This window comes from Meriones unguiculatus, chromosome 2 (assembly GCF_030254825.1).
Source record: "Meriones unguiculatus strain TT.TT164.6M chromosome 2, Bangor_MerUng_6.1, whole genome shotgun sequence".
In the NCBI taxonomy this organism is placed as follows: domain Eukaryota; kingdom Metazoa; phylum Chordata; class Mammalia; order Rodentia; family Muridae; genus Meriones; species Meriones unguiculatus.
The window spans coordinates 75975423-75982835 of NC_083350.1; the positions used below are offsets into that span (position 1 = coordinate 75975423).

At 44.6% G+C, this 7413-nt stretch overlaps 1 pseudogene; it reads left to right on the top strand.

Annotated features, from left to right (window-relative positions):
- Positions 1 to 2097: 2097 nt before the first annotated feature.
- LOC110551555 (glutathione S-transferase P-like) lies at positions 2098 to 3949 on the top strand (annotated as a pseudogene).
- The last annotated feature ends 3464 nt before the right edge of the window (positions 3950 to 7413 follow it).

The window sequence follows — 7413 nt, forward strand, 5'->3', positions numbered from 1 at the left end:
CTGGGGAGCGTGTGTGAGTGCCATGGTGCTTGTGGTAAGGTCACAGACAACTGAGTCAGTTCTTCTGTGTGGGCCACAGAAGACTTGTCCAAACTAAAGGTTGAGATTTGGGGTGTTTGGCCCTTATGATGATATAAAAAGACATCTAAGGGATATTAGGCTGAAAAGAAAACTAGGATACAAAACTGTGCAAAGGACAAAACTGTTCGCAGTGAAATCCCACAGAGGTTACAGAAACATTCGGTCCACTAATTTGTTCTTGGGAGACAACCTGCGCAGCAGGAGACAGGTGGAAAATCTATCCAACTCTCTACTGTGTGGTGGCTTTGCAGGTAAAGGGGCTTGCTGCTGAGTTAAAAACCTAGAACCGGCCCAGCAGAAGGAACGGACGGACTGCTGAAAAAGCTGTCATCTGGCCTCCACACATGCTCCGTGGCACACGTGTGCTCACACACATGCACACAAACGAGTAATAAGAGTTTGCTAAAACACAATCATTGTCTGTTGTTAAAATACAAAGACAAATTCAAGGGACTGTAAGAAACATGACAAGCAGAGGTGGAAGACTGTGAGAAATCCAAGATAATGATATTCAAATGCGAGTTAATCACCCATGAATAAAATGTGAGAAATTCAAATGAACGTGAATGCTTTATAGTATTGCCAAGCAATGTAATGCAGACTCCTTAGTATGTAGACAGATTGTTCATCAAACTAATTTACATTATCTTGTCAGATATGATTTATGCCTATAATCTCAGCATTTGGGAGTCTATGACAGGAGGATAGCCATGAGTTCCAGGCCAGCCTGGGCTATACAACAAAGTTCTGTCTGAAAAACAAAACAAAAACAACTAAAGAAACACACACGCACAAACCGGTACCTTCATCTGGGTGTGACAGGGTACACACCTGTGATCCCAAACACGAAACATCTCTGAACCAAAAAAGGAGGATCTTCTGTTTCAGCTTGAGCTAAACCATCTGCCTATAACATCTCGTCAGAACTTACAGGAGAACGGTGGGCCTTGAATGAGATGAAGAACCAGCAGGATGGCTCAGTAGCTTAAGGCCACCAAATCTAACAACCTGAATTTTACCCGAAAGATATAAAGCTAGTAACATGGTGCCTGGCAGATTTTAGCAGTACTTACTAAGGCAGAAAACCAGAAGACCTCATAATTCTACCCTGTTCTCCTGGACCAGACACTAGTATTATAAACTCACTTAGATGGAATTCTGTGCAAATAATCTACCTATCCTTAAGAAGAATAATTCGCCAGAGCATAGTAGCATGCACTGGTAAGCACAGCACCTGCGAGGTTTGAGAAGGAGGAACTTGAATTTGAGGCCAACCTCGGCTATATAGTGAGACTTCACCTCCAAAAATCAAAAAGCTCCTGGGGCTGGAGAGACAGCTCAGAAATCCTATTTTTTGTTTGTTTGATTGATTTTTTTTTTTTCTAGACAGGGTTTCCCTGTGTGGCCTTGGCTGTCCTAGACTCACTTTGTAGACCAGGCTGACCTCTAACTCACAGAGATCTGCCTGCCTCTGCCTCCTAGAGTACTGGGATCAAAAGGCGTGCACCACTGTGCCCAACTGCTTTAAGGCTAAATCTTTAAAAGTGAAAAATTTAAAACCGAAGACCATGCACGAGATGACCCTCACCTGTGCATGACCTCCCGACCCCGCCCCTGACCACATGGGGCAAGCAGAGAGCTGGTCCTGCTCCTTGCCTGCTGGCTGCAGCATTGGGTGAGGGCAGGGCCGGAGAGCTGGCCCTGGTGGCGTGGGTTCAGGAGAGCTATCAGGCTGTCAGCTGTCAGATTTCTCTGTGTAGCCTTGGCTGTCCTGGAACTCACTCTGTAGACCTGGCCTGCCTCAAACTCACAAAGACCTGGCTGCCTCTGCCTCCTAAGTATTGGAATTAAAGGTGTAGGCCACCACCACCAGGAGATTTTTTTTTTTCTCTTGGGGTGGGGAGGTTTCAAGAGTGGAGAGGAGAGAGAAAGGGACAGGGAGATGAGTGGGAATCGGGTGCATGATGTGAAATTCACAAAGAATCAATAAACAGTTAAAACTTTAAAACCCAGCTGATGTCCGTGTCCAAGATCCCTCACGGTGTATGCAGCCCTGAGTCTGCGCCTGCGCCGCTGTTCACCATACACCCTTGCCTTCCGGGTTCGAGGCGCATGCTGCTGGCTGACTAGGGCCAGAGCTGGAAGGAGGAGGTGGTTACCAAAGATACCCGGATGCGAGGCTTGCTCAAGCCCACCTGTCTGTATGGGCAGCTCCCCAAGTTTGAGGATGGAGCCTTCACCCTGTACCAATCTAATGCCATCTTGAGGCACCTGGGCCGATCCTTCAGGCTTTATGGGAAAGATCAGGAGGCTGCCCTGGTAGATATGGTGAATGATCGGGTGGAGGACCTTTGCTGCAAATATGCCAGCCTCATCTCCAGCAAATACGAGCATGGTACGGATGACTGTGTAAAGGCCCTGCCTGGGCACCTGAAGCCTTTTGAGACTCTGCTGACCCAGAACCAGGGAAGCAAAGCCTTCACCGTGAGTGATCAGATTACAGCTTGCTGGACCTGCTGCTGACCCACCAGGTCCTGGCCCCTGGCTGCCTGGACAGCTTTCCCCTGCTCTCTGTGACCGGCCCAAGATCAAGGCCTTTCTGTCCTCCTCCAACCACGTGAATCGCCCCATCAGTGCAAACAGCAGTGGAAGGAGGAGACAGGAGCTGTTTGTCCCCCTTTTCCCAGGCCTGATAAAATTTGTAAGATGGAAATTTTTTTCCATCAGAACAAACAGTAACAAAACACACACAAAAGTGGCTGAGAGTGTGCATCTTTGGGATACAGTACTATATCCTATTAGTATGAGAGTGGGTAAATTCATTTACAGTTTGCAGCCCCATACTTTCCAAAGATATTTCTGATTTGCTACTTAATAAAAGCAAGTTGTTGGTTCATGTATGTAGGATTCCATTCATGTGAGGCAAAGATACTGAGTATAAAGACATCCATTGTGCCTGTGCACAAATTAAAATGGGAATGAAATTTTCAAGGGCTGATTCTTTGACACAGAGCAGAGATTTTTCTCCTCCAGCTGTATCTTCACTCAGTAGCAAGCTCTGCAAAAAGACAGCTGTGTTCTCGTGGCTTCTACATCCTAAACAACTAACTCATCGCCTGAACATCCCAGTAACTGAGTAAGAATTAGCTGAGTGCAAGACAGGAGAGCCGGCTCAGCTGTTAAGAGCACTTGCTGCTATAGCAGACTTCCTGGATCCTGTTCCCAGCACGCACAAGGCAGCTCACAACCATCTGTAACTCCAGCTCCAGGGGACCAGATTCTCTCTTCTGGCCTCTGTGCAAGGCACACATGTGGTACAGGAAACACACTCATACACATAAATTGTAAAATGTTTACAAATGAAAAACACTGAGATGGTTCAACAGATGAAGGCACTTGCCACCAAGCCTGACAGCCACAGTTAAAGCTCCCAGACTCACAGGGCAGAAAGAGAGAACCATCTCCTGCATGTCTCCGATGCACACGTGCAAGCCCTGGCACACATGTTACATACATAAACACTTGTGTGTGCGCAAGATAAACAATAAATGCAATAGATTTTTTTCTTCTAAATACTGGAGTTCCAGAAACTATACACAAAGGACATAATTATTGCCTGTGGAAATTATCACAAGAAGTTGTAATGATTCCTTCCGTCTTCACTTTCTCCCTCTCTTTTTTCTTCCCTTCTCACCCTCCAGCCCAGCCCAGGCTCACTTGAACACAGTAAGTAACACAGGCTAGTCCTAACCTGGAGGCTGTTCAGCCTCAGCCTCCAGACTGCAAGGATACAGCCAGTTCCCAGGACCCAAGTCAGATGACTGACAACTGTGTGTAACTCTAACTCCAGCTCCAGGAGATCTGGTAACGCTGACTTCACAGGGCACCCACACACATAAGTACACATCCACACACACACAAAATTAGATCATATATATGTATATGTGTATGTATGTATACACACACACGTTAATATTCAGGAAAACAGGCATTAGTGTTTGTTCTGTATTTTGCCTTGGTCTTTCTAAGTGGAGGCCGCATGCTGCATTTTAGTGAGAAGGAGCTAGAACAGCACATTTCCTAGGACTTTATCACCTGACCTCGCGTATTGTCCTCATCTATTCCAAATTAAGTTCTAGGAAGGTGAGTGCTTACCTTGTGACAAGTGCTATATTAGGCGCAGAGTAACTGTGAATTTTCTTTTTCTTTTTCTTTTTTTTTTTTTTTAATTATCGCTTTGACTCTGAAGCCTGCAGGGGAAGCAGATTGCCTCAACACATGCTCTGATTCAGAGAGAGGTTGAAGAAATCTGTGCTCTTTCTCAGTCCTAGTTTGTGTGCAAATGCTGCCTTAGAATATAGTTTATTGTTCCTAATGCCATAAAGAAGTGTTCTAGCCTTCTAGCCTGGTCTTTGAAGCCTCTAGATTTTCTTATTGAAGGGACACTCTGAAAAACATACAGAATGAACTATCATAGAATATCGTTTATTGTTCCTAATGCCATAAAGAAGTGTTCTAGCCTTCTAGCCTGGTCTTTGAAGCCTCTAGATTTTCTTATTGAAGGGACACTCTGAAAAACATACAGAATGAACTATCATAACAGAGGAGCACATGCCTGTAATCCTAGCACTCGGGGCACAGACACAAGGATCGAGTTCAGAGTCGTCTTAAGCTATCTAGGGAGTATGAGGCTGGGCTATATGAGACCCTGTCTCAAAAACACTTCATTTTAAAGGAAGTGGAGATGGACAGCTGGACAGATATGTGCGTGCGTGTACATAATGAATACACATCAGGAATTTGTGAGCAAATTTATTATTAGGGTCCCATTTATTTATAGTGATGTTTGGGGAATTTTCAAAATGTCAGTTAGCCACATCGCATTTCTGAGTTGCAGTAGCCGCAGGAGTTGCACTAGTAGAGACAAGGACTCAGGCTTCTAGGCCGGCCTTGAATCACAGTGCAGTGACTGTTACTCCTGACCTTGATTCTCGTTCCAAATGCTTGAATTATAGGTATGTTCCACCATACCTGGCTTGAGCTTATCTTCCTTCCTTCCTTCCTTTCTTTCTTCTCTCCTGCAACTTATTATGTAGGCTGGCCTTGAACTCACAGAGAGTAGTCTGTCTGTCTCTGCCTGCTAAGTGCTAGAGTTAAAGGCGTGCACCAAAAGGCACAGCCGGCCAGTTTTCTTTGGTTTTAATTTTATTAGCAGTATTTGAGTGTATGGGGGGATGATATACTGTGTGTGGCTATCAGAGAACCTTCACTGCTCAGTTTCTGCAATCCACCCATTACGGTTTGAATGAGAAGCATATCCCCAAAGGCTCATGTAGTTGAACGCTTGGTCTCCACTTGGTGGCACAGTTTAGGCAAGCTTTAAGGGTTTGTAAACTGTCCTCACCTCCCCCACATTTTCTGTGTTTTGATGAAAATGTGACAAGCCAGCTTCCTGCCCCTGCTACGATACCTATGTTTCCCTGCCAGTTGCCATGGCTACCCCACCATGGTGGACTCTTTCCCTTGGAACCATAAGCTAAGATAAGCCTTTTCTCCTTCAAGTTGCGTCTGGTCATGGTATCTTATCACAGAAACAGAGAAGTAACGTGTATCCTCAGGATTGAACTCAGGTCACCAAGACTGCACAGGATTCTACCCCGAGTCATTTCGCCAGCCTGACTTCTCTTATTAAAGGAAGTGGGTTAAAACCATATTTTGAAATTGTATGTGTGACTCATGTCTGTAACTCTAGCAGTTAGGAGACTGAGGAAGGTAGCTGCATGCTCACGATCAGTCTGGGCTGCAAAAGTAAGTAGCAGGCCAGTCAGGGCTACATAGCAAGATAAAAATAGATTTTATTTGCCACCCCCACACACACTTTCTCTCACACATACATACACAAAGGTAAATTGTGTTGTATGCATTAAAACACAATAAATCAAGACGGGTGCAGCAGTGCACACCTGTAATCCCACACTCAGGGAGGCAGAGGCAGGCGGATCTCTGTGAGTTCAAGGCCAGCCTGGTCTACAAAGTGAGTCCAGGACAGCCAAGGCTACACTGAGAAACCCTGTTTCAAAAAACAAAACAAAAACAACAAAACTCCAATAATCTGTTAAATACTATTAAACGCTAAAAAGTAAAACATTCCAAAACTTTTAATTTCAGAAAATGGAATTCAAGGGCGTGGGGGGGTAAGTGATTAACTTATACTCAAAATCAGCTGTTGTCCAATACTAACCTTAGCTACATAGTAACCCTCAAACCTGACATGTTTCTAGACTTGAAAATTTTTCTGTTTGGAACAACAAATGTAGTCACCAACTGCAACAAGGTTATCTTTTCAAAAGATTTTTATTATAGTGTTCTGCCTGCAGGCCAGAAGAGGGCACCAGATCTTATTATAGATGGATGGGAGCCACCATGTGGGTGCTGGGAACTGAACTTAGAACCTTTGGAAGAACAGCCAGTTCCCTTAACCTCTGAGCCATCTCTCCAGCCCTGACTTTTATTAGTTTTTAATTATATGTGTGTGTGTGTGGTTATGAGTGCTATTGCCTATGGAGACCAGAGTTGGCATCAGAGGCAACTGTGAGCCACCTAATGTGGGCGTGGGAACCAAACTTGGGTCCTTCACAAGATCAGCAAGCACTCTTTAACTCTTGAGCCATCTTTCCAGTTCCCCAAGTTTATCTTGAAATATTCACCAGAACTACAGTGAAAGTACATTTTATGAGTGATAAGAGTGGCATTCGCCCATGAAGCAATAGAACCAATTCTCTTAATGACCAGTTTGACTACATTTCTTCAGGAATTAGACTCCTGATACTTAACCAAATCTAACCACACTTAAGAGCAACTTCTAATGATATACCAAGGAATATTTTGTCTTTCTGTGCAAGCAGCTTATGGGTAGACAGCCTCCTATAAATGCCCAGTGGAGGAGAGGTGGCAGGGCGCTGCCTGTGGCGGAGACGGGAAGGTGGGGTAGAGAGCTGACCGAACCTGGCCTTAAAAGCAGTTAAGGGTGTGACTGTTTAGCTTAACTAAGATAGGCTCTATCTTCAGGACTTTTGGGTGGAGGAAGTTATTAACTGAATTGTACTGGCCAGAAAGACCTACAAATGGAAGGTCTGTGGGCAACTCAAAAATAAAGGGTTTAACAAACCCTGTCAGGCCCTGTGTCACCAAATCAGCTACTGTCAAAAGCATTAAAACGAACAAAAAACAAACAAACAAAAAACCCCACAACACAAAACCATTTATTTCTTTTTGCAGGTAGAGGTGAGAGATTCCCAGTATATGATAACAATGTACAAGAGAAAAACTGTC